The following is a 27,435-nucleotide window of genomic DNA, read 5'->3' on the forward strand; positions in this document are numbered from 1 at the left end:
TTTGGACAGGTTGGTGTTTTCCTTTAATTGGTAATACATTTTCATTGTAGTGTTTGAAGCCACTGTTGAGTACTAACTCATTAGAGTCTAATATCGGCAGTTGTGATGACTCCCAGTATTTTCTCCTTTTGCTGGTCCTTGGTCTCTCTCTTTTGGTACCAAAGCTTTTTCAGTCTGGCCAGTTCCTCTCACTACTCTTCACGTGTGAGTGCATGTGAGTTTTGATTTTCCTAATCATCTAAAACATACTTCTTCTGCTTAATAGAGACACAGACGTAGAGAACAAACGTATGGATACCAAGGGGGAAAGGTGGTGTGTGAGATGAATTGAGAGATTGGGATTGACCTATATATACTATTGATACTATGTATAAAATAGATAACTCATGAGTACCTACTGTATAGCACAGGGAACTCCATCAAAGCTCTGCGCTGACCTAAATGAGAAGGAAATCCATAAAAGAGAGGGTATATGTATACGTATAGCTGATTCACTTTGCTGTACAGTATAAACTAACACAATATTGTAAAGCAACTATACTCCAATAAAGAAAATGACAAAAAATAATAATAAAGTAGTAAAGATAACGTCCCTCTGAAAATACAAAAAAACAAAACAAAACAAACTTCTTCTGCTAGATTGTCGCATTCCTAGATCACCAGCCCTGTTCCCGGTGTGTGCCTTCACAGCTTCCTTTCTTCTTCCTTCCAGAACATCCAGCTCCATAATGGGAGTGATTGCCTGGTCCTCGCCCAGGGCTCCCACAAGCTCAGCTTTGGGGTCCAACAGCCCAAGATATGAACCCCAGTCGCTGCACCTACTAGTCTTGGCCCCTGCAAGTTTCTTATCCTCTCAGGACTTCAGTTTCCTCTCTACTTACAGCAAGGTGGACCGTGGGTCCGAATTTGGCCCACAGATGCTCATGTGTTTTATTTGCCCTGCATTTGTTAAGGATATTTAACATTAAGGGGAAAAATGTAAATATAAATATGTAGAATGTATGTACATATGTGTGTGTATGTGTATACATACATGTATATATGTGAGTGTATACACACATTTTATACATATACTTTATATTTTTCATAGAGATGTGTCTATATATATATATGTCTAGCTGTCCTGAAAAGTCCGCAAATCTGACTGCTCTAACTTTCCTCCTGGGACGAGCTGAGCAGTGGCTGTCTCCTTTAGATGACAAGCTCTCTGTCACCACCCTGCCGTAAGTCAGTATTTCGGATTCCAGTACTGACTTACCTGAATTGCTCTGATGGTTCTTGGAGCCCAGCTGTTTCCTGACTCCCCTTCTGAACTGCATTTGTGAATTCCCGGGAACGAGAGGAAAGGACGGCAGACAGGAGCCACATGACCGAGGAGCGCTGCGTGTGTTAAGTGCCTTTCTCACCAGCGTCGCGTTTTCATGCCAGGACTTTCGCTCATGCTGTACCTTCAGCCTGGGCTGCTCTCTCCCAGTTCTTTACCAGAGAAGGCATCTCCTCCTTCAAGGCCCAGCGTAAAGGACACACATCGCCCCACTGGGGCCTTCTCCTGCTCTCCCTCAGCATTCAGAGTTAGCCCTCCTTTGCCTGGTGCCTGTGCCTCAGTTGAGCCCTGATCTGTCCTTTCCGGGTCTGCCTTCCCTGCCTTATTTCCATTTCTTTAAGGCGGGTCCCATCTAACTCACCCTAGATCCCATCCCCTTTCCTTGCTCTCTAGCCTTCTGGCCCTGAATACACTATCTGGCACTAAGTTAAGGGCTGGGTAGACGTTTGTTGAATTGAGTTGAATTCTTTAGGGAAATTCAATTTTCAGATTTCGGATTGAGGAACTAACACATGAAGAAAAGTACTGTTGAAGGTCGAAGAGCCCCACGAGAGGAAGGGCTGGTTCAATCTCACTTTCTAACTAACTCATTGTTTTCACAACACCTGGCACATCATCGGAGTCCAACAAACAGTGAATAAAGGAGAGAGTGAATGAGGTATTTATAGCAAAGGCTGGACCCCAAGTCTCTTCATCATCCCCTCTCTAAACAATCATGATATACATGAAGGCAAATTGAATTCTGTGTTGGATGTAAATTGGCATTCTCAAGAATGCCCTTGCTGTTCTCTCTCCAATTAATTAGGATGCTGTATTCTGTCCCCAAAGAAAAGTTGTTCTGCCCATCCCTAGTCACAGGAACTTCTTGTGAGATTCAGACACTGCGTTTTTCTGCCTTTGGCACACCCCACCCTGAGTGGTGGAAGGGAGTGGGAAAATGTCAAATAATGAAATCACTAGACTGCTGTCTTTCCCAGGCGGTTTGATACAGAACATCAGTTCTCTTTGCTTTACTTCTTAGACCTTTGTTCCGAGAAATCTTCACATTCATCTTCTCTGATTCAACCTTGCTCTCCTCAAATGAGCACAGCTTTTATTCAAATGCTGTTCAAAGAGGAGAGGTTCCCACAGTGGTTAGTGGCAGGTACCAAAAGACCATTTTCACCTGACTTGCTGCATTCCTACTTTATAATTGGATGGTAGATATAGCTGAAAGAGAAGCATTAAAGTTGAAGAAAAGTGTTAGGAAAAAAAGAATTCTCATTATAAAATTCCCTTAATGTACTCCTCTTTTTTTCCTACTTGGTTCTACATCGTAGGCGATGATTTCTAAAGTCTTGGATAAAAGTGGGGCTCTTATTTAGTGTATACATACGGTGGGTTGGCCCTGCCCAGGGAATTATTTTTGTTTTGGCCGTGCTCTGTGGCTTGTGGGATCTTAGTTCCCCGACCAGGGATTGAAGCTGGGCCCTTGGCAGTGAAAGCACAGAGTCCTAACCACTGGACTGCCAGGGAATTCCCAAAGTATTTTTGATATCTTTAGGATCTAGGCATTTGGAGTTCATACCAGGAAGATTTTTGCTTCCTGTTATGGGTTGAATTATGTCCCCCTCAAATTAAATGTTGAAGTCCTAACCCTTAGCACCTCAGAATATGGCCTTATTTGGAATTTAAGTCATTGCAGGTGTAATTAGTTACGTGGGGAGGCCCCTAATCCTGTATGAATGTGTCCTTACACAAAGGGGAAATTTGGAGACAGACACACACATCGTGAGAACATGAAGGCAAAGATGGGGTGATATGTTCATCCACCGAGGAATGCCAAAGATGGCCGGCAAACCACCAGAAACTAAGCAAGAGGCGTGGACCAGATTCTCCCTTGCAGCCGGCAGAAGGATGGAAACCTGCCGGCACCTTTCTCTTGGACTGTCAGCCTCCAGAACTGGGAAATAGTACGTTTCTGTTGTTTAAGGCACTCAGTTTATGGTACTTTGGCTGGGCAGCCCTACCAAATGAATACACTTCCCTTTCCACCTCCTTCTCTCCTAAAAGAGACTAGCTTGCAAAGTTGAGGTGCCTTCCTAAAGGCCTAGCAGGAAGATTCATGAGGGAAAGAAGATTCTAGCATCTCTGTTTCCAGTGCCACTTGTGTTTCCTCTGCCAACAGCAGGGCACAATGGTTAAGGATGTGGGTCCACTTGACCTGGACCTGAATCTTGGCACCGGCCAGCTGCTTATCACCCTTGTTCTTGGGTTTCCCTTTCCAAGTAAACAGGGGATACGGGGATACGAACAGCACCACCGTTGTAGGCTTGTCCTATGGTTTAAATGAGATAAATCATAGAGCACTTAGAGTGTCCTCCCCACATGCTAAGGGCACAATAAATCCATGTTAGCTGCTGTTATTATTCCACTACTTGTGTTTTTCAGTGGAATCTCTCCCCCTGTTTCTCCCTAGCCAGCTTGTGTGGCGCTGGACCTTTCCCTGTAGACTTGTGTGTGTTTCTTCTCATGACCCGTCTGCTCAGATGACCTGAGAAAACAGGTGAGATAGTTTATCCAGGGCGCTGGTTCATAATATCTGGCTGCGAGATGGGCAGCATCTGCGTCAGCGTCGTCTGGGGATTGTTAGTCTCCACCCCGGACTTAACGAAGGGATGTGCCTGTCTGTTCCAGGTGATTCTCATGCTCACTCAAGCTTGAGACCAGGATGCAGGATGGCTTTCCTGCTTCTGGGTACAGCAGCAGCTCCATGTGTGCCTTCCCCCTTCCCCTTCTTAAGTACCTTTTCTCCAGGCTGTCAGATAATATCTGCTCACAGAATAGGAGGCAGTGACACGGTTTATGCCACCGCCCCCAGCCCTCTTGTCTGAAGTGACGCCGCTCCAGAGTCTAAAAGGAGGATGCCTTTCTCTGCCAGGGACCACAGGAGGCGCATCTTCTGCCTTCTTTCCAACTCTGGGTGTAACTAGCTCCCCACTCCGTTTTGGGACCAAGTGTCAATCTCTCCACGTGCTGCAGGGCCCGTGTCAGGTAGAACTTCAGTAATGTTTACTGACACAGGGAAGTCACGGCAATCTATCGATCACCAACATATTTCTTAGAGCACATCCTTCTACCGAGGCTGGTGAGGGCTGGCCTGGTACTTCTGTCATTGGTGTTCACTTTGTACAGAACCGAACCACAGTCAGAACCTGATATGGGAAGAGAGTCAGGCTCACTGTGCTTGTCCTGGCGCTGCTGCCTTAAGGTCCCGTCCCTGGTCCTCAGCATCCTCTCCTACCTGGCTGAGGCCAGCTGAGCCCTGCCCTGCCTCTGGCCTGTGATGCTGTGTCTGCTGATTTCTATCACATCCTGTCCTGCTGCATTTTCACCCGAGCCTGCTTGAGGTCTTTTCCAGTCTGTACCCTAGTCCCATCCTGATGTGGGTGGCCGTACCGTCAACTCAGGGAGAATGAAGAGAGTCTTCTCAGCGTGGGGTGTGTGGGCTTGTCTCTGCCACTCTCTGCCTTCACCTCCATGCCTCCCTGTGAAGCCCCGGGATGTCCCCAGCCTCCACCTCCTTCGCTCTCTGTCCCAGATTGAGACACCCTCCGTCCTTTTACCTGCTGTCACCTGCTGAGCTGAGGCTCACAGCAGTTTCTGCAATACCTACACTAACACATTTGAATGCAGGTGGCCAGCAGCTTCTTTTGCAAGACTGCATTCCACTTTGGGGAGCGATTGCTATTTTACAACTCTCCCAGGATTATTTGCATGTTAATAGGAGGCTCTCGACTATCAAAAGCCTTCAAGTCTCAGAGTTATAAATAGCTTTGGGTGGAATACAATTACCCACAACCAGACAGTCGGGAAGGGATTTGGGGGCAGGCCCTTCCCCTGGGCTGACAGCCAGCCACAAGCCCTGCCTTCTTGCTCAGTCACTATAAATTCATCACTGTGTCTTAGGAGGAAACTTGCACAGTCTGTTTATTTATTTATTTATTTATTTATTTTAATAACAACTTTATTGGGATATAATTAGTATACCATAAATTTCACCCTTTTAAAGTGTACAGTTTAATTTTTTTAGTATATTCATAGACATACAACCGTTACTTCTATCTAATTTAAGAACATTTTCATCACCCCCAAAAGAAACTTTGTACCTATTAGCAGTCATTTCTCATTCCCCCTTCCCCTCAGGCACTGGCAACCACTAATCTACGTTCTGTCTCTATAGTCTGTCTCTACAACGGCTGTTCTGGACATTTCATACACATAGAGTCATACGATATGTGACCCTTTGTGTCTGGTTTCTTTGACGGAGCATGACATTTTCAAGGTTCATCTGTGATGTAGCATGTATCAGTACTTCATTCCTTTTTTATTGGTGAATAATATTCCACTGTATGAATATGCCACATTTTATTTATACATTCATCAGTTGATGTGCATTTGGGTGTATGTCTGGTTTTGTTCACCCATTATATGACCCAGCCATTTGAATTAAACCTGATGTACAGAGGAGAGAGAAACCTCTCTCTCATGCTTCATTCACCTTTCTTGGACATATATCTCCTTCCCATGGACCCATGCACACTCAACAAGAATAAGCTTACTGTTTTGCATATTTCGTTATTCATTCTGACATTCCCTTTGTGTATTAACCATGTCTTTTATTTTCTGTATTCTGATGCTTTGTTATTTGGGGTCTTGATGACCCTGAAGGGACTGCCCCCTCCCAGGGTTAGCCAATTCTTAGAGACAGTAAACAGCTTGCCCTCCAGTATGCTTGTCAAAAGGAAAGAAACTGATCCAGAGCCCACACCCCAATCACCTCCTTCACTGGGGCTGTCACACTCTGGACCACTATCCACCTGCCCTATTCACCTGGGGCCAGGTATCAGGCAGCCAGAGACACCCTTTGTGCCCAGCCTGATGAAATTATTCAAACTAGCCTGCTTACCCTGTTTCACCCATTCCTTCCCATGAAAACTGCAATACTCTTGCTGATGCTTCCCTCTTCTGCCTCCTAACTGACCCTGGTGCTTCCTCGCGTGGCCCTGCGTGGCACGCCATTCCCTCGCCTCTTGAGAACTATGAGTAACAAACATCCTTTTCAGTGGCAATCAGTCGTCTCCTAATCTGTTGGCCTCACCACATCTACATGATAATAAAACATAACAGAACACCTTGCCCTAGTGCATTGCCAGATCCTTTATTTCTGGTATGATGTTGCAATTGTACCATCCGTTCCGACAAATGTCATGCTTTATAGCATCTTATGTTCTTGAACTTGCTTTATAGCATCTTATATTCTCCTCAATACTAGTAAACTAACACCTCTTACTTTATTTTTAGCATTGGACATCACTCGTCAAATTGTTTTTCTCACTAGCTTTGTATACAGATTTTATTTTTTACCGTCTCCAGCTTCTGTTGCGAAATAAGACTTAAAAAAAAGCATATCATGCAAAGCATCTTTTATGAGATTACAGCTGTGCCTGCTAAGGAGAGGTGGCAATAGTGTGTGTTTGGATCCTATTTGGGAAAGGTTGACTGATGCACCTGTCTGTAAATGGTTCTAATTTCTGCACATAGAACACATTTTATCAAGCCAAGTATTAATAGATAATAGAACTTTATTGTGGTAAAAGAAGAGGACAGCTAATCTTTTAACCTCATTTGAATAATTATATCACAGTTTCTAGCACATGGTTTGTCATTCTAGGCTCTGTTTACATTTTGGGTCAGATAATACTTTATTGGAGTGTGTGGAGGGAGCTGTCCTGTGCATTGTAGGATTTTTAGCAGCAGTCCTGGCTTCTACCCAGTACAAGCCAGTGGCACCCCACCCCCAGTCCCCAGTTCTAACAAAGAAAAATGTCTCTAAACATTGTTAAATGTCCCTGGGGGTGGGTGGGTGTGGGGGGTTGGGGGGTGGTATGGGAGAAGGCAAAATTGCTGTAGGTAACTACCACTTTTGGGTTATGAGGGACCTTGAAATCCAGCCATTTCCTGGCTGTGGGAAGCTCTCTATGTCATCCCCTGATGAGGGGTTGGGGGTGGTAGAGCAGAATGAGTAATGCTTGAACACTTCCAGTGGAGGCTGGGACTCCCATTGCCTGAGGGAACTTGCTTCACTATGCTAATTTGTTTTCAGTTGAATTTACTAGCTGCTGCTGCTGCTCTCAAACAAATTGTACTTTCCAGGAAAGCTCCAAGTGTGTCTCTTGCCCCTGTGGTTACGGAGTGGTCCCAGATGTTGGGAGTGGAAGGAAGAACTGGATCTCGTATGGACTCTGAGGTACAGGGACCAAACGGGGAGAGCACCCCCGTGTGGAATGGGGTCCCGGAACAGTGTTTCTTACGTAACCGGGGAGAGTGTTGCAAATGCAAATTTCTGTACCCCAGCTGGCAGCTGCTGAGAGCACTAGCAAAGCAGAGGCATTTGCAGGAACACACACAGATTAGAAAATCGTCCAGTCTAGAAAAACACTATTTAAACTTCCTATCCATTCTATATGTGTTATGGATTGGGTAATTTAGGAAATTAAAGAAAAGTTTCCTGGCTTGGTATTGCTTTATATTTTGAACTATATGTGGCACTTCTGGTCTATTTAGGGCATCCATAATGGTCCAGAATCTCAGAGGGTAAAGCCTGGGCTTCTGCATTTTAAGTAACTCCCCAGGTAATGTCTATGCATATCAACATTTTGGGACTATGACTTTGGCATAAATATCTGTAAGTATGTTTTTTAAAAAGTGTTTGTTGGAATGTTTCAATTACAAACACATTACACTTTTATTACAGAAAATTTGGAAATATGAGAAAGGAGAAGGAAGGCAAAACTGGGCCCCAGATCTCACTATCTGCCATACCTTCCCATGCATCTCCTTCATTCTATTCTATTTCCTTTTCTTTTATTTAATCAAAGACATACGTACACATAGCTGAAAAGTCAATAGGTATCAAAAGGCTTATAAAGAAAAACATTCATTTACTGCTCCATTTCTCTCTACTCTCCATAGGCCCCCATTGTATTTACTCCATATTGATAAACAATGTGCTCATGTTACTGTGTAATACTTTTCCATTTTGGACACATCTCTTGGCGTCCTGGTAGTTGAGGAGTGAGCTCCTTACACACTCTTCCCTCCTCTCTGCCTTTCTCTCCCCCATTTTCCCAAAATGGTGATATCAGCATTGCGGGATAAATTAACAGTCCTGTCTCTTTACTGCTAGGTTACATGTGTGAAATAAAATTAATAGTTTATGGCAAAACAGGAAAAATTTAAACATAAAAAATATTTTCTCTGCCCTTTGACCTCCCGTCTCTCCCCCCACTGTGCATTGTGTTTCTGCATTATGCATCGACCAAACCTCCTACATTGGCAGAAATACCTCCTCAACCAAAAAGAGCAACATTCTTCCAGCATCAACAAGACAACTCCTTAAAAGATAACATTCCTTGTTGACCTTGTAAGGGGCCACAATGATGCTTAGATCTGGATTGTGTAAACTGTCAATAATACATCATTTAATGCACAGCTCTCTGTCTCAAAAAACTTATATAACCGTGCCTTGACTTCTAATGGGTGGAACAATTCTCAGAGTTTTCTGAGATGCTCTTCCTGGGTTATAATTTGGCTCGGATAAAATTTTCCATTTCTTGACAAACCTCTTAGATAGCCTCATCCTCCAGAGGGCAGACAGCAGAAGCAAGAAGAGCTACAATACTGCAGCCTGTGGAACAAAAACCACATTCAGAGAAATATAGACAAGATGAAAAGGCAGAGAGCTATGTACCAGATGAAGGAACAAGATAAAACCCCAGAAAAACAACGAAATGAAGTGGAGATAGGCAACCTTACAGAAAAAGAATTCAGAATAATGATAGTGAAGATGATCCAGGACCTCGGAAAAAGAATGGAGTCAAAGATCGAGAAGAAGCAAGAAATGTTTAACAAAGACCTAGAAGAATTAAAGAACAAACACCTAGAAGAATTAAAGAACAAACAGAGATGAACAGTACAATAACTGAAATGAAAAATACACTAGAAGGAATCAATAGCAGAATAACTGAGGCAGAAGAATGGATGAGTGACCTGGAAGACAGAATGGTGGAATTCACTGCTGCAGAACAGAATAAAGAAAAAAGAATGAAAAGAAATGAAGACAGCCTAAGAGACCTCTGGGACAACATTGAACGCAACAATATTCTCATTATAGGGGTCCCAGAAGGAGAAGAGAGAGAGAAAGGACCCAAGAAAATATTTGAAGAGATTATAGTCGAAAACTTCCCTAACATGGGAAAGGAAATAGCCACCCAAGTCCAGGAAGTGCAGAGAGTCCCAGGCAGGATAAACCCAAGGAGAAACATGCTGAGACACATAGTAATCAAACTGACAAAAATTAAAGACAAAGAAAAATTATTGAAAGCAACAAGGGAAAAAGGACAAATAACATACAAGGGAACTCCCATAAGGCTAACACTGATTTCTCAGCAGAAACTCTACAAGCCAGAAGGGAGTGGCAAGACATATTTAAAGTGATGAAAGGGAAGAACCTACAACCAAGATTACTCTATCTGGCAAGGATCTCATTCAGATTTGACAGAGAAATCAAAAGCTTTACAGACAAGCAAACGCTAAGAGAACTCAGAACAACCAAACCAGCTCTACAACAAACGTTAAAGGAACTTCTCTAAGTGGGAAACACAAGAGAAGAAAAGGACCTACAAAAACAAACCCATAACAATTAAGAAGATAGGTAATAGGAACATACATATTGATAATTACCTTAAACGTGAATGGATTAAATGCTCCAACCAAAAGACACAGGCTCGCTGAATGGATACAAAAACAAGACCCATATATATACTGTCTACAAGAGACCAACTTCAGACCTAGGGACACATACAGACTGAAAGTGAGGGGATGGAAAAAGATATTCCACGCAAATGGAAATCAAAAGAAAGCTGGAGTAGCAATACTCATATCAGATAAGATAGACTTTAAAATAAAGAATGTTAAAAGAGACAAGGAAGGACACTACGTAATGATCAAGGGATCAATCCAGGAAGAAGATATAACAATTGTAAATATATATGCACCAACATAGGAGCACCTCAATACATAAAGCAACTGCTAACAGCTCTAAAAGAGGAAACCGACAGTAACACAATAATAGTGGGGGACTTTAACACCTCAATTACACCAACGGACAGATCATCCAAACAGAAAATTCATAAGGAAACACAAGCTTTAAATGACACAATAGACCAGATAGATTTAATTGATATATATAGGACATTCCATCCAAAAACAGCAGATTACACTTTCTTCTCAAGTGCACAAAGAACATTCTCCAGGATAGATCACATCTCGGGTCACAAATCAAGCCTCATTAAATTTAAGAAAATTGAAATCATATCAAGCATCTTTTCTGACCACAACACCATGAGATTCGAAATCAATTACAGGGAAAAAAACATAAAAAATGCAAACAGATGGAGGCTAAACAATACGTTACTAAATAACCAAGAGATGACTGGAGAAATCAAAGAGGAAATAAAAAAATACCTAGAGACAAATGACAATGAAAACACGATGATCCAAAACCTATGGGATGCAGCAAAAGCAGTTCTAAGAGGGAAGTTTATAGCAATACAAGCTTACCTCAAGAAACAATAAAGATCTCAAGTAAACAATCCAACCTTATACCTAAAGGAACTAGAGAAAGAAGAACAAACAAAACCCAAAGTGAGCAGAAGGAAAGAAATAATAAAGATCAGAGCAGAAATAAATGAAATAGAACAAAGAAAACAATAGCAAACATCAATAAAACTAAAAGCTGGTTCTTTGAGAAGGTAAACAAAATTGATAAACCATTAGCCAGACTCATCAAGAAAAAAAGGGAGAGGACTCAAATCAATAAAATTAGAAATGAAAAAGGAGAAGTTACAACAGACACTGCAGAAATACAAAGCATCCTAAGAGACTACTACAAGCAACTCTATGCCAATAAAATGGACAACCTGGAAGAAATGGACAAATTCTTAGAAAGGTATAACCTTCCAAGACTGAACCAGGAAGAAACAGAAAATATGAACAGACCAATGACAAGTAATGAAATTGAAACTGTGATTAAAAATCTTCCAACAAACAAAAGTCCAGGACCAGATGGCTTCACAGGTGAATTCTATCAAACATTTAGAGAAGAGCTAACACCCATCCTTCTCAAACTCTTCCAAAAAATTGCAGAGGAAGGAACACTCCCAAACTCATTCTATGAGGCCACCATCACCCTGATACCAAAACCAGACAAAGATACTACAAAAAAAGAAAATTACAGACCAATATCACTGATGAATATAGATGCAAAAATCCTCAACAAAATACTAGCAAACAGAATCCAACAACATATTAAAAGGATCAGACACCATGATCAAGTGGGATTTATCCCAGGGATGCAAGGATTCTTCAATAGACGCAAATCAATGAATGTGATACACCATATTAACAAACTGAAGAAGAAAAACCATATGATCATCTCAATAGATGCAGAAAAGGCTTTTGACAAAATTCCACACCCATTTATGATAAAAACTCTCCAGAAAGTGGGCATAGAGGGAAACTACCTCAACATAATAAAGGCCATATACAACAAACCCACAGCAAACATCATTCTCAATGGTGAAAAACTGAAAGCATTTCCTCTAACATCAGGAACGAGACAAGGATGTCCACTCTCACCACTATTATTCAACATAGTTTTGGAAGTCCTAGCCACGGCAATCAGAGAAGAAAAAGAAATAAAAGGAATACAAATTGGAAAAGAAGAAGTAAAACTGTCACTGTTTGCAGATGACATGATACTATACATAGAGAATCCTAAAGATGCCACCAGGAAACTACTAGAGCTAATCAATGAATTTGGTAAAGTTGCAGGATACAAAATTAATGCACAGAAATCTCTTGCATACCTATACACTAATGATGAAAAATCTGAAAGAGAAATTAAGGAAACACTCCCACTTACCACTGCAACAAAATGAATAAAATACCTAGGAATAAACCTACCTAGGGAGATAAAAGACCTGCATGCAGAAAACTATAAGACACTGATGAAAGAAATTAAAGATGATACAAACAGATGGAGAGATATACCATATTCTTGGATTGGAAGAATCAATATTGTGAAAATGACTATACTACTCAAAGCAATCTACAGATTCAATGCAATCCCTATCAAATTACCAATGACATTTTTTACAGAACTAGAAAAAAAAATCTTAAAATTTGTATGGAGACACAAAAGACCCTGAATAGCCAAAGCAGTCTTGAGGGACAAAAATGGAGCTGGAGGAATCAGACTCCCTGACTTCAGACTGTACTACAAAGCTACAGTAATCAAGACAGTATGGTACTGGCACAAAAACAGAAATATAGATCAATGGAACAGGATAGAAAGCCCAGAGACAAACCCACGCACCTATGGTCAACTAATCTATGACAAAGGAGGCAAGGATATACAATGGAGAAAAGACAGTCTCTTCAGTAAGTGGTGCTGGGAAAACTGGACAGCTACAGGTAAAAGAATGAAATTAAAACACTCCCTAACACCATACACAAAAATAAACTCAAAATGGATTAGAGACCTAAATGTAAGACCGGACACTATAAAACTCTTAGTGGAAAACATAGGAAGAACACTCTTTGACATAAATCACAGCAAGATCTTTTTTGATCCACCTCCTAGAGTAATGGAAATAAAAACAAAAATAAATAAATGGGACCTAATGAAACTTAAAAGCTTTTGCAAAGCAAAGGAAACTACAAACAAGATGAAAAGACAACCCTCAGAATGGGAGAAAATATTTGCAAACAAATCAACGGACAAAGGATTAATCTCCAAAATATACAAACAGCTCATGCAGCTCAATATTAAAAAAGCAAACAACCCAATCCAAAAATGGGCAAAAGACCTAAATAGACATTTCTCCAAAGAAGACATATAGATGGCCAAGAAGCATGTGAAAAGCTGCTCAAAATCACTAATTATTAGAGAAATGCAAATCAAAACTACAATGAGGTATATCACCTCACACCAGTTAGAATGGGCATCACCAGGAAATGTACAAACAACAAATGCTGGGGAGGGTGTGGAGAAAAGGGAACCCTCTTGCGCTGTTGATAGGAAAGTAAATTGATACAGCCACTATGGAGAACAGTATGGAGGTTCCTTAAAAAACTAAAAATAGAACTACCATACGACCCAGCAATCCCACTATTGGGCATATACCCTGAGAAAACCATAATTCAAAAAGAGTTATGTACCAAAATGTTCATTGCAGCTCTATTTACAATAGCCAAGACATAGAAGCAACCTAAGTGTCCATCAACAGATGAATGAATAAAGAAGATGTGGCACATATATACAATGGAATATTACTCAGCCATAAAAAGAAATGAAATTGAGTTATTTGTAGTAAGGTGGATGGACCTAGAGTCTGTCATACAGAGTGAAGTAAGTCAGAAAGAGAAAAACAAATACCATATGTTAACACATATATATGGAATCTAAGGAAAAAAAAAGGTCATGAAGAACTTAGGGGCAAGACAGGAATAAAGACACAGACCTAGTAGAGAATGGACTTGAGGATATGGGGAGGGGGAAGGGTAAGCTGGGACAAAGTGAGAGAGTGGCATGGACATACATACACTACCAAACGTAAAATAGATAGCTAGTGGGACGCAGCCGCATAGCACAGGGAGATCAGCTCAGTGCTTTGTGATCACCTAGAGGGGTGGGATAGGGAGGGTGGGAGGGAGGGAGACGCAAGAGGGAGGAGATATGGGAACATATGTATATGTATAACTGATTCACTTTGTTATAAAGCAGAAACTAACACACCACTGTAAAGCAATTATACTCCAATAAAGATGTTAAAAAAAAAAAGAGAAACGAATGGATAGAGAAGACATGGTCCATATTTACAATGGAATATTACTCAGCCATAAAAAGGAACGAAATTGGGTCATTTGCAGAGACGTGGATGGATCTAGAGACTGTCATACAGAGTGAAGTAAGTCAGAAAGAGAAAAACAAATATCGTATATTAATGCATATATGTGGAACCTAGAAAAATGATACAGATGAACTGGTTTGCAGGGCAGAACTGAGACACAGATGTAGAGAACAAATGTATGGACACCAAGGGGGGAAAGTGGCAGGGCGGGGGTGGTGGTGGTGTGATGAATTGGGAGATTGAGATTGACATATATACACTAATATGTATAAAATGGATAACTAATAAGAACATGCTGTATAAAAAAAAAAATAAAATTCAAAAAAAATTTTTCCATTTCTTTCTTGCATCGACTGATTAATTTTTCGTTGACACAATTGTATAATGTTTTGCTTTTCCTGGAGTCATTCATTATCTTAATATTTCAGTTTTGTAGTTTTCTGTGGATCTACCACTACACAAACTTTTTCCCTAAATACTTCAACAGACCTTTCCAACAAAGTACTTTATAATGCTTTCTCCAAATGCTCAGACAAATCACACAATCCATCAGTCCTGTGTTTCCTTGAGTCCCCGCCCTCTGTGGTCTGCTCCAGTTGGTTGGGGTTCTCTGGCTTGGTGCACACATGACTTCCTGTGATTTCCCTTTACTGCTCAGCTGTGTTCCATTTTCTCTGTTCTTATTTTCTGGAACTTGTATTAGATGTGAGATCGCCTTGATCTATCCCCTAATTTTCTCCCTGCCCCCTCCTTTCCCCCCCTCCCCCCTGCCATTTTCCATCTCATTTTCTTTTGGTTTAGCTTTTTAGAAGGTTTTGTCACCTTAATCTAATAAGCCTTCTATTGAATTTTTTTAAATTTCAGCTACCACATAGTTACTTTGTAAAGCTCTTTCTTACTCCCTGGTTATTTTTGTCAGCCCCACTATCCCAATAGCTTCCAACTCTTGTTGGGTGGACACTATACTCCTCTCTGAGAATATTAATTAATACCTCTTTGAAGTTTTATTTTGTTCCTTACATTGATTTCATCCCCCTTCCTTTTTAAATAATTTATTCATTTGCTTATTCATCAGATATTTATTACTTTTTTTTTTTTTTTTGCTGTGTTGGGTCTTTGTTTCTGCACACGGGCTTTCTCTGTTTGCGGCGAGCAGGGGCTACTCTTTGTTGCAGTGCGTGAGCTTCTCATTGTGGTGGCTTCTCTTGTTGCAGAGCATGGGCTCTAGGCGTGCAGGCTTCAGTAGTTGTGGCACATGGGTTCAGTAGTTGTGGCGCACGGGCTTAGTTGCTCCGCAGCATGTGGGATCTTCCCGGACCAGGGCTCCAACCTGTGTCCCCTGCATTGGCAGGCGGATTCTTAACTACTGCACCACCAGGGAAGCCCTCTGACCACTTTTGTAAGTTATCTCTGGAACTGGTGTTTCATAGACCAGACTCTGGGAAATGCTCATGCGGACCAGAACTCTGTAAATACATTCACGAGTGGCTCTCAGAATGTACCAGGTCCCCGTCTTGTAATTGTATTTTCAGAATGAGCTACTTCTTTCCTCCACTTGGCTACCAATAGACATGTGCATGGCACAATGGTTGGTCATTGTAGACATCTGACCAAAGAGGTTTGCAGACTTAAATAACTGCAGTTTTTCTGTACATGTGTGGTAACCAGTCAGGCTCATCCAAGCAAGCAACGTAAGAGCCTGTGCGGCTTAGAGAAGATTCTTCAAAATTGGGTTTGTTTTTTCAGAATCCCATTTCTCTGCTCATTGGTAGAGGACTTGAGAAAACTGTGTTGTTCATGATTTGTATGAATTTACATGACTATCTGCAGTCTTTTGGTTGAGTATTGAGGGTCATTTCACTTTTGGCCACCAGATGGCAGAGCACTGTCGTGCTATGATGCTTGGATTTTCTCGGGAAGGTCTGTGCTTCTGGCTGGGAGAAGAGTAGCTGTGTGCCTTTGAGGAAGAGTTTATTTCTAGAACATTTTGAACATTAGATTCTATGTTGTTTTAGTGATGCTTGAATTTATTTCTATGTGGGTACTTAGGGCAGGATAACTGAGCTATAAATAGGACTCACAAAAAGGGCTTCATTTTTTCTTAATGATTTGTCACCTGCACTATTTAATTGTGGGCATTTGTTGCTTCAAGATGAATTTTCTGGTAACGTAACAACTATATTTTTTTAACTGGAAAAATTAAGAAATTTGTCAAGTTTTAAAACTCCTTCAATTCACGTTGCTCCTTTTAGGCAGGGCAAAGAAGGCCTGAAGGGCTTGAAAACACCACTACTTCTTTTATTTGCATCACAAGAACAAGGGTGTGATTATGGATCTTCATGGATACAGGAGAGTTTCTGCTTTTCTAGTCAAAGATGATCTTTTTCAAGGGAGATGAGAATTGAAACACATAAGATTCAGGAGAGATGGGGCCACTGAGGAAAGGAAGAGATCCCGGGACAGAAAACAAGAGAACTCTGAGTGGTTTGGCTGGAATACTTATGATTATGGAACCCATGAAGGGGGAGGGAGTTCTCAAGAGGCCTTGAATCCTATGAAATGAGGAAAAATTAAATATAAGGCTATTTACAACCAATTTGCCAGACATTCACCTCAGACTGGTTCTTGAAGATGGGAAATGGGAGGACAAGGGTAACTGAAGCAAAGTTTCATTTCCTCTCCTCACTTGCCCTCCATCCTCTCTGCCTGGCACCAAGATTTGGGAACTACAGTCCTCTGTCTGTCTCCACCCCCATCTGGAAATACAAGTACACTGCCATTCACTAAGCGCCCTGTCATGATGGCTGGGAGTTGAGAGGTGAGGTGAGTGGCTATTTATCAGCTCATGCCAAGGTCCCTCTTAGCCTCTGATTAACAGCAAATGAAGAGGAATCCACACATAAGAAGTCCTGGCCTGGGCTCTGAGAGGCGAGTCATTTAGAATGTGTATCCACGGTGTGGTAGGTCTGTGTTAACATCGTTTGTGGCATAGCCAAGTTCGCCAGCATCTGCTCCTTCCTGGTGGCCAGAGCGGCCGTTTCTTGCCAGGATGGTGCTCTTGGCCAGCCCTGGGCACCAGCTTCTCTTCAGCTTCCCCATCTCACTGGGAGGGCTCTGGAGCTATTGTGTTCTCTGCCCTTGAGTCTGGAAGCTTCGATTCCCCCTGGGGCAAGGAGGAGGCATGTCCCATAACTCATGGGCTGCACCGGTGTTCTCACCAGGAACACAGCCGCCCCACTGCAGTCAGAGGCCAAGTGCCAATGAGAGCGTCTCGTTTAGTCTGAGCTCTGGGTGAGAAGCTGGAAGGATGAATGAGATGCCCTTTCCCAAGGTCTCTTCCTGCCCTATAATTCTAAGTTTCTGCTGTGTTTTGAGACCCTTGAATTGTTGAGGTCAAGAGAGTGAAAAGCATTACGATTATTTATTGTCACAATTGCCATTTGTCTGAGTCTCTGCTGACACCCAGGGCTCTCATCAATCTCTATGAACATCAGATTACCACTGCTTAAGGGGAAAAAAGTGCTTTTATGAAAGATTCATAGAAAGATGCAGTTTGTGGGGACCACCTCCTTGGCACCTAAAACCATCAAGAGGACCGGCATAAAGCAAGTTGTCCCAAAGCACATGGGGACAAGGAGGGTGGAGCTTGAACTTGGGTTCCTGTGAAAGGTGAGGTTTTTATTTTGGGCGGGGATTGTCTTTGTGTACACACACCAGCTTTGTTTTCTTATTTCTCTTCCTGCAAGATACACTGGTTACACTTCTCCCAACATACAGGATTTTTAAAAGCCTGGCTGAAAAGAATCATAACAAAAATATACAAGCCCCAGCTTTTACGTATTTCTCTTTTACTGAATTCCTTTTAGTATAAAAGTAGCCTATTTTGTAGTATCCAGTCCCGTGTCTGTCTGCAGATAGAATGCACTGAGTGAGAGCTGAGAGGCGGAAGGCAGATAAGGGAGAGGATGCAGCCCTGGGGGAGACAGAGACATCGCTACCTTCTGGGCCAGGGCCACACCTGCATCTCTCCTTTTCCATTCTGTTTCCTTTCTGTATTTGTGTTTTTCTATAGGGTTGGGTGATTTTCTGACATGGCTTAAGGGTGCCTTCTAAGTTTCACTTAAAAAATTGTTTTGAATCACCTCTGTTTATTAATCAAATAAATGACAAAAAAGAAAAAAAAAAGCACAGAAAGGACATACCATCAAAGCGGTTTGTTTGGTTCCTTTTGGATAAAACATTCATTTCCTCATAGTTTTACTCAGAAATCCAGCTGTGGAATCAAATTGTGAATACGCGTCAGCTGATCAAGTTTTTCACGTCCTAGTTCAGTGGAAAGAGATTTTCCAGCAGTTGCTTTACCTCCTCGCCCCAGACTTTCCCGAGTCTCTCACTGCCCTCTTTTTAAGCACTTTGCACTGTGGGCATAGCCATGGTCACCACAAGTGCCAGGAGGCGTTTCACCAGATCACTGAGCGCTGGTGACGAGTGTGACAGCTTCTGCTCATGGGCGTCTCGGAGTCACTCTGTGGGCTGAGCGTGGAGTTCCACATCCACACACGTCAATGGCAGGGCCGTGCGCCTTGTCCTGACAGAGGAGGGCTGGGAGGGCACGGGGCAACCAGGACTCAGCAGGACACCAGCTCCTCCCACAAAGCACCCAACACTGCCTGCTGATCGCACTTCATCTTCTTTGCTGTGGCTCAGCTTCTGCCCTGTGAGTCCTCCAGGGCTGGTTTGTCTGCACTTAGGGAGCTGGTGCTCACAGGACGTGACGTGTGATCCTGACAGCTGGCGGGTGTGGAGGGGCTAGCACGGCGCCTGACACGGGGGGGGGGGTGGTGGTGCTGGGGGACACGTCCAGGCAGTGATTTCTGCTCCAAACAGCCTGCCCTCAGCCGGCCTGAATTGAATGGCTCTGCCCCGCAGACGGAGAAGTGGAGGTCCTAGGGTCTAGCGGAGTCACCTCAGGGGACTCAGGAAGGAGCAGGGAAGTACATCTTCCCCAGAGACAAAGCTCCACACCCTTGGCTGCTCTTTGGGCAAGAGTTTGCTTGCTTTATGCCACCGCGGCCCCTTCTGGGCTGACTCTGCCCCCCTGCAGAAAGGGAGGGCTGGGGACACAGCTGGAATCTGCTGCAGGCTTCCACCTCCCTGGGGAGGCGGGCACCGCAGCCCCGTGAAGGCAAGAGCGCGCTTGGCTTTGTCGGGTGGGTGTGCCGTCATCACTCCCAGAACACGCGTCTCACGCTGTCCCTCTGGAGCTCCCTAAACTTGATATTTCACCACAACCTGTTTCCAGTGCTGAAAAAACACGTTTCTTCTACATTAGTTCGTTATCACTTAGGAGATGGCCTGTCCTCAATTATCCTGACAGCTCACAATTGCATAGTCCTAGATTGTCTGCTTAAATCTCCATCTAGGTTTTCTTTTTCTTTCTTTTTTTTAAAAATTCGTCAGGATGTCTGTATAATAGCTCTTTTGTCTTTTTCTTTCCCCTGCACCTTGTAACTTTTCAGGATGTGATGTTATCTTTCTCACATAAACCGGAATTTGCTACAAATAGGCCCCACTGGATACTTCACTTTACCTAACCCAGCCCCAGTTCTCTTCAGAGAAAAAGACTAGCAGGGGATGGCAGAGGAGAGGGCCAGACCCGAGCAGTCTCACTTTCTGGCTAAATCTTTCGAGAGGTCTTGGTTTAATTGAACACTATAAACTTAAAATCACCCCTGCCCCTCAATATGTCAAAATACTGCTTAAAATACCATTTAACTAGGGTTAATATACTCCTTAATTATTTCATCAGTAGGATGAAATTATACATGCAATATTATATTAGGGCGATTGTCACAGAATCATAATGCTGGAAAGGGTCTTACATACATTTTCTGATGCCCCTCAGAAGAAGAAAGGGAAATGTCTGCAGAGAGGTAAGATATCTGTGCAACTATTGTGTGGGGATTAAAGGCTGGCCCCAGGGCTTCCCCTTCTGCGCCCCACTGAGGATGTAACTTTATGGTGCCCTCCAAGTTGCCTTGGCTCAGACATGTGAACTGGCTTTGGTCAATGGGATGGTAACAAATGTGACACAACCAGACGATGGAAAAGGCTTGCTCTCTCACTCACCCCTCTGCCAACCCCGTGAGCACGCGGCCGGGCCAGCCTGCTGGAGGAGAGAGGCGTGGGCCACAGAGCTGCCCCAGGGGATCCAGTCCAGATCAGCTGACCCCCAGTCGGATCCCAAATGCATAAAGAGTCCAGATGAAATCAATGAACCTCATAGATTTTGAGAAATAAGCTGTTATTGAATGGCACTGAGGCTCTGTGGCTTGTTGTTTTATGGTGTGTCGTTGTATAATGGACTGAATGTTTGTGTCCTGCACCATGATTCACATGTCGAAGCCATAACCCCCCAACGTGATGGTATTTATTTAATTACGTGTATTAAACAGCTAAATATAGCACATATTAATGGCATTTGGGAGGTGCTTAGGGTTAGATGAGGCCTTCAGAGCGGTGCCCTGGTCTGGTGGGATTTGTGCCCTTATAGAAGAGATACCAGAGAGCCTCTCTCCCTCCCCCTCACACACCGAGGAAAGGCCATGCGAGGACACAGGGAGAAGGCGGCCGTCTACAAGCCAGGAAGACTGTTCTCACCAGCAGCTGGCCAGGCTGGCACTCTGATCCTGGACTTCCAGCCCCCAGAACTGGGAAGAAATAGATGTCTGTTGTTTAAGCTACCCAGCCTGGGGTGTTTTGTTACGGCAGCCGGAGCGGACTGAGGCAGGTAGGAACGGAGCGCTCGTGCAGCGGCAGAGGGAGGCCTGGGTCCTCGGTAACTTACGTGAGTCTGTAGCTCTTTCTGCCTACCCTCTAATCCTTTTTTTTTTTTTTAATTGAAATATAGTTGATTTACAATGTTGTGTTAGTTTCTGGTGTACAGCAGTGATTCAGTTTTTTATATATATATTTATATATATATTCTTTTTCATATTCTTTCCATTATGGTTTATTACAGGATATTGAATATAGTTCCCTGTACTATACGGTAAGACCTTATTGTTCATCTATTTTATACATAGTAGTCTGTGTCTGCTAATCCCAAACTCCTAATTTCTCCCTCCTCCACCCCCTTTCCCCTTTGGTAACCGTAAGTTTGTTTTCTACGTTTGTGAGTCTATTTCTGTTTTGTAAATAAGTTCACTTGTATCCTATTTAAGACTCCTTTTTATGAGCGCATGCAAGTGTGAGAGTTTGGAAGTTCTCTCTTCCCTTCTCCTTCCAAGTTCTGCATTTAGTGCCCGCTCCTTGTTCGTGGGCTCTGGGCTGAGGTCAGGGCCCGTGCACACCAGCCGGGCATCGGTACACGGGCCAGACCTCCATGCTCTGCCGAGGAGGGGCTTCCTGCCTTCTGACCATCACTCTCATTGCCAGGTGTAACCAGCCCTCCCTCCCAAGCTACTGCACACCTTACTTTCAACTCAGAACCATCCTTTTTTTTTTTTTCCTTTGCCCATTTCAAATGACAACTTGATAGAAAAAGAGTTTGAAATGTAATCGTAGTGTTTTCTGATTTCTTTCTCTAGCAGGTAGATACAGTTTTGGGGGGAAGCTCCTATTTAAATATACCTAGATGGACCTAGAGGTTGTCATACTGAGCGAGGTAAGTCAGAAAGAGAAAGACAAATATCATACGATATCGCTTATATGTAGAAACTAAAAAAAAATGGTACAAATGAACTTATTTACAAAACAGAAATAGAGTCACAGATATAGAAAACAAACTTATGGTTACCAGAGGGGAAAGGTGGGGGAGGGATAAATTGAGAGATTGGGATTGACACATACACACTACTATGTATAAACTAGGTAACTAATAAGGACCTACTGTATAGCACAGGAACTCTACTCAATACTCTGTAAAGACCTATGTGGGAAAAGAATCTAAAAACGAGTGGATAATGTATATATGCAACTGATTCACTTTGCTTTACACTGGAAACTAACACAGCATTGTAAATCAACTATACGCCAATAAAAAGTTTAAAAAAACTGAATCCTTAAAAAGTCAAAAAAAAAAACAACCCATTGCTAAAACTGATGCTGGAGATGGAAATAATTCATTAGCAACTGATAAAAATTATCAGAGCAAAGGACTCCCTGAGGGGCTAACTTTAAACTTTAGGCATCGCATTATTTTCAGTGTTCACTAGGCAAAGAATTCATAAAAAGAAGGAGAAGAAATGGCCCCTGTCTGAGTTCAGATAAAGAGGCCCACTATAGAGCTAAAAAATATATTAACCCTATTTATAACCCACTTGAAAAAAAATGAAATTCTGCACTGTACTATTCAGATTATGCATATGAACATAATACGTACTGTTATGCAACTGTATGATGATTATATTTGTTTCATAATTCAATATATTTTAAATAATTATTTCTAAACAAGAATATATGTATATACACATAAACCATCTTAAAAGGTAGTAAGTGGAGTTGAGAGTAAAGAACTAAACATTATACCCATAGCCTTGGGGCTATTTTAGATTATGCTACTGAGGTTGCAGTTGGAAGACAAGGATGATCAATGTGAGAGTTCAAGGAAAGAAAAGGGGAAGGTCACTATTTTGTTATTATGCTTTATGGACTGTGTTTATGCCACCCTTTCCCCAAAAGGATTTCAGATGGTTAATTTAGTTTTCTCTCTGGAGTTTGCATGAGAAATGGGGAACCAGAAGAAGCAAATAGTTGAAAATAAAGGTGAAGGTTGGAAGCTGTGAGGGGGGAGAGCCTATTTAATTCAGCTGGGTGACCCGAACCATCCTATGCTATTCAGACTCTCGGATGAAAAAGCTTTCATCTATCCCATGGCTTTAATCGTCTCCACCTCCCATCACGAAGAGGCCAGGCGGAATCTTCCCTGGGACCCGATGGGGAGGGGTCTCCTGAAAGGATTGGAATAATGTCAACAGAAAACTCTTTCATGCATTCAGCCCACTTGAGTAAGAACCGCTGGGCTCCATCACCGATGAACCTGACCTTAGACACAGGGGCAAGGCAACAGCTGTTAAAGCTGGGAGTGGGCCTGTCCATGAAATTTGTGTATCTCCTCAAACATGAGAAATAATACAATGATTTAGTCACACAGGGAATCCATTAGACTTGGCAATTTAATTTCTTCTTCCTTAAGATCTTTTCTTGAGGGCTTGGGTCAGTAGTGTCTTTATAGTTAGCCTAATAGATCTGATTAGATTCCCTGGGGATTCCTGACTTGTTCTTTGGGGCGATTTTAAGAATGTGATTTTTTAAAAGAATAATGTCAGTCTTGTCTGAAAAGAAAATAGGTTCTGAGCCTTGATAACTTATCGTTTCAGATTAACGTTGAAATGCTGGAAGTTGGAGATCTGTCCAATGGGGTAGCAGAAAATATGGTTATCTCCAAACAAGGGAAGTGCGGATTAACAAATTTCATATCCAATAATATTTACTGAGCGTTTGCTTTGCTAAACTGAAAATTCTCCATTCTGAGTCAGTGAGTGTTCAAAGCGTCACAGGATAAATCTGTATTAAATGAAAAATAAATCAATTGTCACGCTCGTATGGCCCAGAAAATTTACAGCTGAAGTAAGACAGAGCAAAGTGACCCACCTACCTCTTGCCTATGGCTTCCGCATCACTTCCCACCTCTGGGCTCTCCTGGGCACACAACAGTGGGTCAGCTCAGGATTACATAGGCACATCGGAGAAGGGTCATATGGGCTCATGCTTCACTTTGTTTTCTCAGGAGTCATCTGATGCTGAGGGATGGAGTTGGAAGCTCGGTGGCTTTATCCAGCCATCTCCTGGCCTCCTTCTTCCAGCAATGCTGTCTTGCCCTTGAAAACCTCAGCAATGTATTTTGTTTTATTTTATTTTATTTTATTTTATTTTTTAAGTTTATTTATTTATTTATTTTTTGGCTGTGCTGGGTCTTCGTTGCTGCACGCGGGCTTTCTCTAGTTGCGGCAAACAGGGGCCAGTCTTTGTTGCGGTGTGCAGGCTTCTCATCGCGGTGGCTTCTCTTGTTGTGGAGCACGGGCTCTAGGCATGCGGGCTCAGTAGTTGGGGCGCGCAGGCTCAGTGGCTGTGGCTCGCGGGCTCTAGAGCGCAGGCTCAGTAGTCGTGGAGCACGGGCTTAGTTGCTCCGCGGCATGTGGCATCTTCCCGGACCAGGGCTCGAACCCGTGTCGCCTGCATTAGCAGGCGGATTCTTAACCACTGCGCCACCAGGGACGTCCCAGCAATGTATTTTAGAAACACAAGAAAATAAACAGTAGTCTTTTTCCCCAAGTGCTTTAATGAATTCCATTTAAAGCTTAAAAGAAGAGGTCTTATGGAATTTTAGCCAGCACTGTTCTCAGCCACATTTCAAGGAGGGTGGGGGAAAGATGATTTCCTATTCTAGAGTTTGAAGTGGGTGGCATTTTATTTTAATGACTAAAAAAATGGTCTCACAGGGTAGCTTCTCTGAAGAATATAGGGATTTTGCTACCAAGGGCCTCAGGGGTGGGGGGCAAAACACTGGCTTAAGGATCTAGACACTCTGCCCTTGACCTGGAGTGGTCCCATGGGGCAGCCCACTTTCTCCAGTCTTCCCAGCTGGAGCTTTATGAGGTTGGCTTTCTGAGGTCTCTCCTGCTCTAACATTATATAAGTGGCACTTTTTCTGTAATCAGTAGCTGAACTAGCAACTCATTCTAGGAGGAAGGTGGAGCCAGCCCCAGGGTCTGATGGGGAGCTAGCCTATAGAAGCCTGAGGGTCCCAGAGGCTTTTCCTCTGTGGGCACATGTGCCCTCCTAGGGTGAATTTGGAAGAATGTTCTAACCTCTCAGGTTCAGAAGGCATTCCTTGTGAAATTCAACTCTTTCCTTTTGTATCTTGTGGGTCCCACAAGACTTCACTTATTTGAGGTCACGGTATGATCCTTGGACTAGAAGGTTCTAAAAATCTCAGTGCTCGTCCTGCCACTATGGTTGAGTCTTTTCAAGCCAAGTCAGTAGGGGAATAAGAACCATTCAAGTCCTTTGGGAGAAATTTTGGGGAAAAAACTAGTTTCTTTTTTTTTCTGATCGTCAAAGGTAGTGCCAGTGAAACAGTCTAGCTGCTTGTGACATATACTCATCTAAAAAGAGGCGTTTTAAGCTCCAAATCTCACCTCCGACAAAGACTGAGCTTGTCGAATTCCTGTTTGGCATGTACAGCAGAAGCACTCTTATTATTTTATAGGTAACAATGACTGGCAGTTGGCTAGTTAATCAAAAAAAAACTGGTTCAAGTGGGGGAATCATAAAAAATGTTACATGCATGCCATAAACATTTGTTCTAACTTAAAGCGTATACCATATTTCATGGATGCACATTTTTTTTTTTTTACATTGACATCTCTGAAATTGGGATTGTTTTCTAATCACTGTGTGCCAGGCAAAATTCAAGATGTAGCTGTCGTTGCTAGCATGAGCATGTTAGTTTGCTACTCCTGATGGCACAACTAGACAACTGCAGATCCTCCATGTTTTAAGCCACAAAGCATCTAAGGGACTCCTTGAGGAAGAAACATGAGAACTGGCTGTTGTTGGCAAGCATTCCCATGACACCTTTTAGTAAGATCAAAAAAGGGACAGCATGAAAACTTGTTGATTGTGTGTCAGGGGATGGGGAGAATTCTTGGAAACAATTACGGAGAACTCTTTTAAGAAATGCTGCGTTACCATCACCCTGATGGTCTATTGAGCTAAAAGATACAGACTTTCATGACTCTAGAAGGAAAATGATGTATAAATCAGACTCTTCATGTCAGGTTTTAGGCATGCATTAACCAATTTATTTTGCATATATATGTATATTTAATGCACGCACAAAACTGATGAAGAACAATGTCTTCTATGTCTAAAATGATTTTTTCAAGAAGTGTAATACAAAAATTCTGAGCGATAAGAAAGTTTTGATTATGGTTTTGGCCGTATTTTTTCTTTCTTAGCGGCATGCATAAAATAATGTACATCTTACAGTCAATGGGATCTTAGATTTGATGAAACACAGTAAGCATAAATTTATCCTCCAATCTTGATACGTGGGCAATTTTCTTGGAACATCAGTTGTACCCCATTGTCTTTCTTGCATCTTCTATGATTTTCAGTTGCAATATCTTTAAAGTGGAGTAAGAACTTAAAGATGGTGAAGAAGAGCGGATTTCAGAAATATTTAAGAGGTAAAATTGGCAGACTCATCTATTGATTGGATGTATGGGGTTAAAGAGAGAAGGAAAGATGGTGATTCCCAAATTTCTGGTCAAAAGGGTGGACAAATTATGACTCTAGGGCCCCACCTGGACAACTACCTGTTTTTGTAAATAAAGTTTAATTGGAACACTGCCACACCATTCATTGATGTATTATCTGTGGCTGCTTTCACACTACAACAGTGGAACTGAGTAGTTGTGACAGAGACCATATGGCTCCAGAGCCTAAAATATTTATTATCTGGCCCTTTACAGAGTTTCCTAACCCTTGGACTGGGCAATGGCGGTGTCTTTGAGTTAGTATAAAGACTACGAGAGGAAGACCAGATTTATAGCGAAAGATGATGGGTTTGTGATATTGGGCTTCTTTTATGGGTATATCTACAGATGAGCAGTGTTTTTATTTAATGAGAAATCTGCAATTCAGAAAAACAAAGAACTGAACTGAAGGCACAGATATTTTTTTTTAACAGCCTGGAGGGAGGGTGTTAACATGAATACAGATACTTTTGACACTGGTTCTGAACCAGAAGCATGGGAGAGAGAAAACCTGATCTTTCAAGGGTTTCATTCTCAGCCCCCTATGAGGCATAAAGTGTACCAAACACACACACAGAGCACTTCTGCCAGGAGGACTGGAGACAGAAGGGAGACATTCCCGTGATGTGGAAACTGGGATCGTGGTCTTATTTGAAGTAGTTATTTAGGGTGGTGCCGTGCCAGTGGTATGCTTGGCAGAGCTCTCCAATCAAACATTATCTTGATGAAAGTGATCTAATCAACACACAGAAAATTAATTCTGAAAGTTAGT

This window comes from Balaenoptera borealis (genome assembly GCF_965194805.1).
Source record: "Balaenoptera borealis genome assembly, chromosome: 6".
Lineage (NCBI taxonomy): Eukaryota > Metazoa > Chordata > Mammalia > Artiodactyla > Balaenopteridae > Balaenoptera > Balaenoptera borealis.